The sequence below is a fragment of the Vicia villosa genome, linkage group LG1 (assembly GCF_029867415.1).
Source record: "Vicia villosa cultivar HV-30 ecotype Madison, WI linkage group LG1, Vvil1.0, whole genome shotgun sequence".
Classification (NCBI taxonomy): domain Eukaryota; kingdom Viridiplantae; phylum Streptophyta; class Magnoliopsida; order Fabales; family Fabaceae; genus Vicia; species Vicia villosa.
Window position 1 is genome coordinate 41,247,006 of NC_081180.1, and position 11,355 is coordinate 41,258,360.

Genomic DNA, 11,355 nt, shown 5'->3' on the forward strand with positions numbered 1-11,355 from the left:
TTGACATCGAGAGTGTGTTACTAGAATTTTCAATTGGCATCAGAGCATACACCCTGCCTGTTTACATCTGGGTGAGATCTAGGGATAACAAAATTCTGGTACTATGGAGAAGGAACTGTTAGTGTTTGGAAACAGACCACCTATCCTGGATGGCTCTAACTATGACTACTGGAAACCTCGTATGATAGCAGTCATTAAGTTAGTGGACAGCAAGGTCTGGAGAGCTGTTGAAAGCGGATGGAAACATCCTGATAAAATTTTGGAAGATGGAACCACTATTCTAATTCCTGAAACTCAATGGAGCAAATATGAAGAAGAGTTAGCTTTGGGCAATTCCAAGGCCCTAAGTGCACTGTTCAATGGTATTGACAAGAACATATTCAGACTTGTGCAACACTGTGAGCTGGCTAAAGAAGCTTGGGATATTCTCAAAACAGCACATGAAGGCACGTCCAAGGTAAAGATGTTGAAACTCCAAATACTTACCACCAAGTTTGAAAATCTCAAGATGAAAGAGGATGAAACCATTTATGAATTTTACATGAATGTCCGCGAGATTTCAAACAACTCAGCAGCCTTAGGAGAAAAAATGACTGAAGAAAAACTGGTAAGGAAGATCCTCAGATCACTGCCTAAGCGATTTAATATGAAGGTAACTGCCATAGAGGAAGCTCAAGACATCAGCAACATAAAGTTGGACGAACTTATTGGTTCTCTACAAACCTTTGAGTCAAGCATCTGTGAGCCTGTTGAAAAGAAGAACAAAAGCATCGCTTTTGTCACCAACACAGGTGATAATCCAAAAGAAAGCAATGGTGGAAGTGATGATAATTTATCAGACGCCATAGCCATGCTTGGAAAACAATTCAACAGACTTATTAAAAGAGTTGATCAGAAGTCCAGACCCAATGTCAAGAACACTTCCAATGACATCAGTCAGACCTATGACTCAAGCAAAAGATTCAAATCTGAGGAGAAGCCCAATATAGGGAAAGGAGTTCAGTGTCATGGATGTGAAGGATTCGGACACATTAGAGCTGAATGTCCTACCTACCACAAAGAGCAAAAGAAAGGACTGATTGTTACTTGGTCTGACGAAGACTCAGATTCAGAAGAAGAAACTGCAAGACATGTCACAGTTTCAACAAGAATCTATGAATCTGATGATGATTCCAGTGATGATGAGCTAACTTTTGATGAACTAGCTTCCTCATACAAGAAGTTGTCTATGAAGAATGCTGAAGTTTGCAGACAAGTGGAGAAGCAAGAGATAATCATAAGAGAGCTAGAAACTGAGAAGAATAAACATCTTGCAACCATAGACTCCCTCAGTGGTGAAGTAAGCATGTTGAACCACAAACTTGATCAAATGACCAAGTCATTCAAAATTCTGAACAATGGATCTGATACTCTAGAAGAAACTCTGGAATCTGGACAAAGAACAGGAGACATGTCTGGAGTGGGATTTGTGGCTAAAGAGGAACTCATCTCTGGATTCAGGAGAGCAAAGTCTGAGACCTGTGTGACCGACCAGATGTCAGCACCAATGTCACAACTTTAAGACAACAGAAGAAGGAGGCATTCAAAGAAGAAATTCCAAAAATGGAAGTGTCATCACTGTGGGAGATTTGGTCACATAAAACCGTTCTGCTTCAGACTAGTTGTAATCCAGACCACACTCATCTAGCCAAACCTGAATTAAATACCTACAACAGAAAGCAACGATGGGCAGCTAAGAATGTTGCTCTGGTAGCACACTCTTCTCTAAGGATGCCAGCAAAAGAAGATTGGTACCTTGACAGTGGTTGTTCAAATCATATGACCGGGAGGAAGAACTCTCTAGAAGATCTCAAATTGTAAGGAAACAACTATGTAACTCTGGGTAATGGAGAAATAAGAGAAGTCACAGCTGTTGGGAAGACAGAAGGGGTGGGTATCCCTAATCTAAACAATGTTCTACTTGTACAGGGACAGGCTGCAAACCTTATAAGCATCAGTCAGCTGTGTGATGAAGGATTTAATGTCAGGTTCACCAAAGAGGAGTGCATCATCACTAATGAAGCAAATGAGGAAGTCATGAAGGGATTTAGGTCTAAGGATAATTGCTATCTATGGAAGCCTGACACACCTGTCCACCCCTCTGACTATTCCATGATCAAAGAAGAATTAAAAGTTTACCGTCATGAATCTGATGAATCTGATGAGTCTGATGAATCTGATGAAGAATCCTATGTTGGAGATCTCACCCTAAGTGAACTGTCTACTGGTTTTACTGAGAACTATTTAATGAATGAGAAACTGTGTACAAAAGTAAGGGAGTACAGAAGTATCAATATATTTCTGCTAGAAGAAAGAGTAAGCCTTGTGATGGACATTACAGACCGGGAAAGAAAACTAGAAAAGTCAAATCTGAGCAACGATCCTAAAAGACTATCTGAAAGCAATGTCGCAGAGAATGTTGCAACAACATCTAAAGACATTGTGAAAGAAAAGGGTATGTTGGGTATCTGCTACCAAAACATATTATAGCAATTAACCCACGTGAGGGAATACTTTTTGGGCTTTGTAAAAATCCGTGGTTTGAAATTTCCCTCAATCAGTGTGCATATAAAGCTCCCTCGATCTCCTAGTATTATAAAAACGGCAAACTTTCCTATTAGTTCTGCTAGCTACTCTTTGAGGTTGAACTACTCAAATTGTTCTCACAGGCGTGAAACAGGTTCTGGCTCTCAAAGTTTCAGAATGTCTCAGCAATCGAGTGATGAATCTCCCGTTTCAGACTCGGCAACACCGAAAGAGTCCTCTAACCCTAATAGGATTCTTAAGGTTGTACCTTTAAGGACGATTAGTAGTGACGAAGTAAAGGCCACAAAGCCTAAAACAACTCATGCAAAACGACCCAAGGAGGGTATTCACAACAAGGGTACCAAACCCTCTGCATCTACTACCATGGAGGAACTTACTAAAGAAGGATCCAAATATGTCAATAGCGCAATTACCAGGATTGTTACTCGTGTTTTGAAGGAAAATCATCAAGTGCCTGGAATATCTATTCCTCTTCAAACCATAATGGATGATCCCCTCAAAAACACCAGTAAGGCTGAGGCTGTTCACACCGTTGATAGTGACCTAGCTGAAGAGGAAAACAACAAGGATGAACAAGGGTTTGCTAAGAATACCAATGTTACTAAGGATGTCAATGACATCGATGATAATGAGCACCCTAAGGCCAATACTAAATATGATACTAATGTGGTAGACTTAGATGAGTACTCTGACGATGAATTACTTACCTCCTTGAATCCTAGTGTAGCCAACATGCTAATGACAAGAAGAAAAGGCAAAGTTGTTGTCCAAAGATCACCTCAAAAGAGAACTCAAGTGAACAACCCTGCCAAAGACAATGTCAGGAAGAAGAGTACTTCTGCAGGTCCTATCAAGAGCAAAGCTGTAACCAAGAGTAAAGGGGTTGGTCCATCAAAATATTGGAGCAAGGTCATTCCAAAGAAAAGAAAGGAGCGGTAAATTGTTGAACCTAAATCTGATGTTGAAGTGAGTGTCCCTGACATTCCATCGAGGAAGAAGCCTACAACCAGCAAGCTTGCTGCTAGTATTCCTGAAGTTCCCATTAATAATGTGTCATTCCACTATGCCTATAGTGCCAGCAGATGGAAGTACGTTCTCCAAAAGAGATTGGCTGTTGAAAGGGAATTGGCTCCAAATGCTATTGAGAACAAGGAGGTCTTAGAGCTGATTCAAGAAGCTGGACTGCTAAAAACTGTTTGCAATCTTCCCAAATGTTCTGAGAAGTGTGTCAACGAATTTGTGGTGAACCTATCTGAAGATTGTGGCAACAGCAGGAGTGTAGACTACATAAAGGTGTTTGTAAGAGGTAAGCGTGTATCATTCTCTCCGTCTGTGATTAATAAATTCTTGGGAAGAACAGATGAAGCTCAAACTGAGCTGGAAGTAACAGACAACCAAGTCTGTCAATTGATCACAGCCAAGCAGGTAAACAACTGGCCCCTGAAAGAGAAGCTAACTGCAAGTAAGCTGAGCATCAAGTATGCAATGCTTCACAAGATATGAGCAGCTAATTGGGTTCCAACAAATCACAAGTCCACTATCTCAACCGTGCTTGGTAGATTTCTGTATGTTGTAGGAACAAAGGCAAAGTTTGATTATGGAGCATATATTTTTGACCAAACCATGAAGCATGCTGGAAGCTTCAATATTAAGGGTCCAGTTGCTTTTCCATCCCTCTTGTGTGGTATAATTCTGGATCAGTATTCAAACATTCTCAATGAACATGATGTAGTGTGCAAAAGAGAAAGTCCCTTGGCCTTCCATTAGAAATTGTTTCAGGGTAAGCATATTCCAGACATTGTCATGACATCAGCTGAAACTTCCAAATCTGGAGCATCAGTCAGCAAAGCAGAAGTCATAGCAATGCTAAAAGAGACTTGCAAAGAACTGGAATCTAGAAAAATATCTCTTGAAAAAATGATAAAAACTCTGGAAATGGATGAGAATGAGGAATTTGCATATACTGAAGAGATGGAATATAAGGATGAACAAGAATTGGAAGAAGAAAGTGCCAGTCCGGCTGATGACTCTGAGAAAGAAAGTTCTTCAGACACCTCAAGTGGGTCTGAATCTGGGAAGTAATTGCAGCTGGAGTCCTGTTTGTTTTGTTTTGTTTTTGTTTGATTTGTTCTCTTTCATTTAGTTCCGTCTGTTTTATTTGATTTAGTTCAGTTTAAATTTTTGTTGAACTTATTTAAACTTGGTGGGGGAGAAGACTTTTTTTTTGCTTTGGCAACTTTTGTGGCCAAACAGGAGAGAAGTAATACATGTCACCCCAAAACAACAAGAATGGTGGTTGTGTGTGATCAACAATACTAATTTGCTTATTTTTGTGTTGATCTGTTTGTGCTTGTGCTACTCTTGTGGCTGTTTGTATGGTTTGTCTAAGCACTGTGTGCATACTGGTGATGTATGTTGTCTGTTGTGTATTAGCTTATTTTTATTGTGTTTTGGTTATTTTGTGTCCGCTGCAAGTATTTCTCTGGTATGGTGTGACAGGTTGTTTTAGCCAAAAATTTGCCAAAGGGGGAGATTGAAGGTGTTTTTCATGTTGGCTGCATTAATGGTAAAACATACCTGGTTATATTGTATTATGCAGGTTGCATATGTGTGAAGCTAATACAGGTTTTGTAGTGAATGTCATGATTGATGTCATGACATCCGTGTGTGACAGCAGGAGCTGTTATTATTTATAAAATGTGTTTCCTGATTTATCTCAATTAGCAGTTTAGGAAACCTTTTATTGAGTGCTGAATATTTCGTCCAGAAGATCCTGTTGACAGCACATTTTGTAACAGACAGATGGCGTGTGAATTAGGTTAACTTGGTTAACCCTAATTTGTTTCTTAAAAAGCCCAAGGCCCAAGACTGCATATAAAAGGACTGCAATCCTATTTTGGAACGCAGACAGAAGATTTTGTATTGTGAAGAACTGTTGTTCTGTAGCTGTCTCGTGTGATCCAAGCAATTGTCCTTGATGATTGCGTTGGAATAGTTTGTGTTTGTTTGATGTCACTCTAAGCTTTTAAGCACGAGTGTGTGTCTCTTGATTGAAGCTTTTAAGCAGATCAAGGTGTGTCTTTGAAGAGTGTCTTCTATCTGTAATTGTTATTTGTTTATGTGCAATCACTGTTGTGATTGAGGGGGAGTGGAATGGAGATATTCCATATCTAGGGAGAACCTAGGTAGAAGGGTCATTGGGTAGTGACTAAGTGAGAAGTTGTAAACGGGGAGTTTAGCTTTGAATTGATACTACTAATAGTGGACTTCATCCCTGGCTTGGTAGCCCCCAGAGTAGGTTGTTTGAACCGAACTGGGTAAACAATTCTGTGTGTTCTTTATTATTTTTATGCTGTTCTGTTATTACTATCTGTGCTGCGTAATTATGGATTGTCATAACATCCAGTTTGACATCGAGCGTGTGTTACTAGAATTTTCAAGAACTTCATCCAACAACTGCCTACCAGGTATAAAAACACTTTGGCAAGAAGAAACAATATAACCAATCACCTTTTTCATCCTAGCAGCAACCAACTTCGAAAGAACCTTATACATACAACCCACCATACAGATAGGGAAGTAATCTTTGATTTCAAAATCAGAAAACTTAACTTCTAGAGATTCGGACTCCACCTGCGTTAACTCTTTAAAGTGAATCCCCTCTAAGACCGGGCGATGAAAATTGGACTCCTTAAACATCTCAGATAAATGTCTCCAAACCTTCTTCTTAACCTCCCCCACTAAATCCACCATACCCTTAGAAGACGGAATTGATCCAATAAAGTTTCTACGACGTCTTTCCTTCATGAATATGTGAAAGTAACTACTATTAGAATCCCCATCATTATCCCACTTCAACCTAGGTTTTTATAGAATCATATTCTCTTTGATCTTCAAGTTAAGCCAGAAACGACTAATTGCTTCACTCCTAACCGCTCATATAAATCTTTCTCTAATTAAACAATATACATTATACCAATCATTTTAAAATAAATATTTTATACAATACTATAAATATGAAGTTCTTTACTTTTTTTGTTTTAAAAGCCAGTAAATTATTTATACAACGCTATAAATATTAAGTTTTTAATGATGGGTTTTGTGCTGCTAAGGAGTTAAGTAAAAATATTTATGCCTTTATTTTAAAGTGTGTTGAGAATAACAAGTGTAAGTAAGAAACTTTGAGAAATTAAGTGTGGGGAAGTTTCACGTTGATTAGGAAAGTGGAGACTTAAGCATTTATAAATGGGAGAACTCACACACTTATCACCTTAAAATTTTGGGTGAATATGTGGTGCGTCTCTCACAAAGGTGTGTTGCTCATAAAAAAGAAAAAGCTCCAACATAAATGCTCCTTCATGTGAACCCCTCGAATTGATAGCCCCAACAGTGGTATCATGAGTCATTGGTTTGAGTGAAAAGACCGACTTACTTGTATTGAATGTATCCCCCCATGGTCATGGGTAGAAGTGTTCTGTTGAAGAGTGTCAACGGCAGTACAAATGTATGTGATGAAAGAACTTCCGCTTGAAGGAGATCATTGTGGATAGACTCACACTTGAGGGAAAGTGTTAAGAATAACGAGTGTGAGCTGAAAACTTTTAGAAACAAAGCGTGAGAAAGTCCCTTATTAATTAGAAAAGTGGAGACTTGAGTATTTATAAGTGAGAAAACCAACACACCCATTATCTTAAGGTTTTGGGTAATATGTGGTGTGTCTCTCACAAAGATGTATTGCTCATAAAATAGAAAAGGCCCAATGTAAATGCTCTCTCATGTGAACCTCCTGAATTGATAGCCCCAACAAAGTGTTATAAATTTCAACATACTAGGATTTTTAAAATGCATGTTTTTAGATTTAGTATTTTTTTTGTTAAGTAGTCTAGTGATTGGAATTCACCATTTTTTAAAGAGTGAAGTGAGATGTCGTGAGTTTGGACTCATATCCCTACATCTAATATCCCTGCACAACTATCAACTATTTAAAGAGTGACGTGAGATGTCGCAGGTTTGAACCCACATCCCTACATTTGATATCGTTGCACAACTACCAACTGAGTTGACTTAACGAAATTAGATTTAACATTTTATTTTTTTACAAAGGTGGTATAATAGTCTAAATAAAATATAAATATAAAACACTAAAAGTTATGGATTTTATTTATTTTTAAAATGATTTCATAGCTTTATTTTTAAATAAAAAAGCTAAAATTCATCCTACATATATTTTTCTAATATTTTCTTTAATAAAAAAATTAAAAATACCCTAGATGTGACACTATTTTTTTTTTTTTTTGGTACAAAGGAGGGCCGAAGCCCAAAACAACAAAACTACAAAACAACCCTTCTAGAGGAAACAATACCAACCCTATCTTTTTCAAGATACTTCCCCAACCATCCAGGAGCTTCCTGATAAAAGGTCTCTCTTGCCATCATTTTCTTCCCTTCTTTGGCTAACATATGGGCACAATTGTTAGTTTCCCTAAAGATATGATGCAAGTCAACCATCTCAAACTTATCCATCCAAGCAATAATTTGATTTACCAAGCTACAATTTCCATTCTTTTCCTTGATTCCCTTCTTGATGAGATTAACCGCCATTAAAGAATCAGTCTCAATCTCAAGTTTCTTGTGACCAAATTGAAACGCATACTTCATTCCCACAAGAACACCCCATAATTCAGCCATAAGCGGACTGCTTCTACCAATAGACTTAGCAAAACCCCCTAGCCAACCGCCAAGATCATTACGTAAACAACCTCCACAACCTGATAAACCATCACTACCATGCGCACCATCACTATTGAGCTTCACAAATCCTACCCTCGGTCTGTACCAAGCAACATAGCTATCATCATGGCAGCTATTCATGACTTTTTTATTAATCAAAACAGCTGCAGCATAATCTTTAACACGGCCTTCTATCAACTTCCATTCATCAAGCGGTCTTGTGAAATTTTCCCCATGAATATCCTTGTTCCTCCATTCCCAAAGCGTGTGACAACCAACAGCCCAATAATTACACCAGTCTTCATTCCCTTGATCAATGGCACTAATATTAAGAACAATCCATTCCTTCAACTCAGCTCTATAGAACTCAGTCATGATACCAGCCGGAACTCTATTCTTCCAAAGCCGAGTAGCATACTTGCAGTCACGTAAAAGATGCAAAGCCGTTTCGCACACATGACCAGATGTGACACTATTGAATGTAAATTATGCGTAATGTTTACAATATCCAGCATTAAACATTCATTCATATTAAAATAAAAAAAATTCCTTTTGTGAACCAAAGTTAATGTTTAGATAAATCAAAAGAAAAAAAGAAGTTAATGCATGGTACTAGCTGGGGTCCAAAATAGTTCTTATAGTTAATGTCTTTCATTTTGAATTAAGTCAGCATGTAATATAGGCCTCTAATACATTAGCTTGTGCATGTAGCCAAATGTCGTGGTCGTAAGGCAACGACGACTTTAACGCATATAATTAAGGCTCTATACCCTATATAGTTAATATGTACACAAGAAGGCGATATGTATAATTATGTGCTTGACCCATCTGGACAAGGCAACTTTTATAATGGATGTCCTTGCGCCACATGATTTACTTAATCTGATGTCTAGTTGGACAGCAAGAGGTTTCATAGTTTGACAAGTGGTTCTGTTCAATTACTTTGCTATTTGTTTGAATAGCATGCCATACGAGTGTGTGTTTGGATGACGTAATTAGAAATTTTAAAGTAATTTAAAATTCAAAGCAATTTAAATGAGTCAATTCAAATTCATTCATTTTTAAATTATTTTATTTGGATGGATTATTAAGATAATTCATTGTTAGATTTTTAGTGTCATTTTTTATAAAATTTAAATTTTTTGGACCAAATTAAAAAATGAAAAAGTAGAGACTAATTTGCAAATTTTAAAAATTTGAAGGACCAAATTGTAAATTTTAAAATTTATTAAGGACCAATTTGTAATTTTTTGAAAATATTTGGGGTCAATTTTATAATTTTGGAAAATATGAGGACTAATTTGTAAAATTTGAAGAAATAATAATAACAAATACATTCTATGGAACATGAGAGAAATTTCAAATTCTTTGGTTTTTGGTGTCATTTCAAAATGATTAAATTTAACTTAGATGAAATACTCCATAAATTTCCATCATTTTAACAATTTTTCATTTTTGTATCCAAACAATGAATTTTGGTCAAATCATTTTAAATTCCCTAAAAAAATTATTTTCCCTCATTAAAATGCTTCATCCAAACAGACTCTAAAGGCTGAGTTGAGAAATAAATTCATATACTTGAAAATTAAATTTTCCTGTGTGAACTTTTCTTTTGATAAATGTATATTGTTTTTAATTTATTTTTAAGCAAGTTATTGATAAAATAATAAAAGTTCTCAGCTTAATTAAAAAAAAAGTTAAAGATTTCAAGAGAAAAATTATTTTTCAATTGAAACCTAGCTTAAGTAAAATAATGAGTTTTTACTAAATTCATTAAAGTTACAATTGAGATAAAAGATTGTCCCTATAAATGATCACTTCCGAATCAACGCTTTGCAACCCCAAACAACATCTCGGACATTCCACACAATATTCTTGAAAATGATATCGTTCATACATAACCACAAACTCTAAATGATAGCCAACCACACACACCATACCTTACCTCTTTTTACTTTCTTATATAAACAAAAGGAACTTCATCTCCAAAAGTTTTTTTTTTTTTTTAAATCGACCGATTTGTAATTAACAATCATATCCAAATTGCCATTTCTTTCCAAACATCACCCACCTTACGGTAAAACAAAAGAGAGTGGGCCGAAGATTCACCAATTTCATCACAGTGATATAAAGCTAGATACAAGAGTTATAAATACATACTAATGTAGTCGGCAAAAGTATGATTGGATACAAAATAGTGTTAGTGGAAATAGCATATATATATATATATATATATATATATATATATATATATATATATATATATATATATATATATATATATATATATATATATATATATATATATATATATATATATATATATATATATATATATATATATATATATATATATATATTGAGCGGAACTAAATAGAATCCTCATTCTATTTAAAGTACTAGGAATGTAAGATTCCTAACTCCCTACAGATCTTGTGAAAAGATTCCGATGATAATGATTTTGTAAAAATATCAACAAGCTGACTTTTAATGTCAATGTCGTATTAAAAAATAACATCCCATTTTTAAACATGATCTCTATGAAAATGGTGTTCGACCTCAATGTGATTATTTCATGAATGAAGTATCGTATTCTTAGTGAGGCTAATCACACTTGTACTATCACACTTAATTAGAATGAGACCAAGTTTTAAACCATAATCTAGTAATTGTTACATTATCCATAAAACTTGTGTGCACAACAACCACCAACGGCTACATATTCAACCTCAGCGGTAGAAATAGCAACGCTATGCTACTTCTTAGTGTGCCAAGAAATTAAGCAGCTTCTAAATAAATGACAATTCTGAAGAATATGATTGTTGAGCTTCAGCATCTGCCATTATCCCACTGCTATTTGAAAGTATACAGTCGATGTTGAACTTGTAGATTGTATAGAAGTTCAGCCCATCTGAATAATATCTAAAAAGCAAGTTGAGGTTTGGTTTATTCTTCCAAATTTTGGAAAAAAATTAACCTTCATTCATGCACCAGAACCTGCTTCATATCGAAATAAAGCACATAATAGTTTGAAGTATG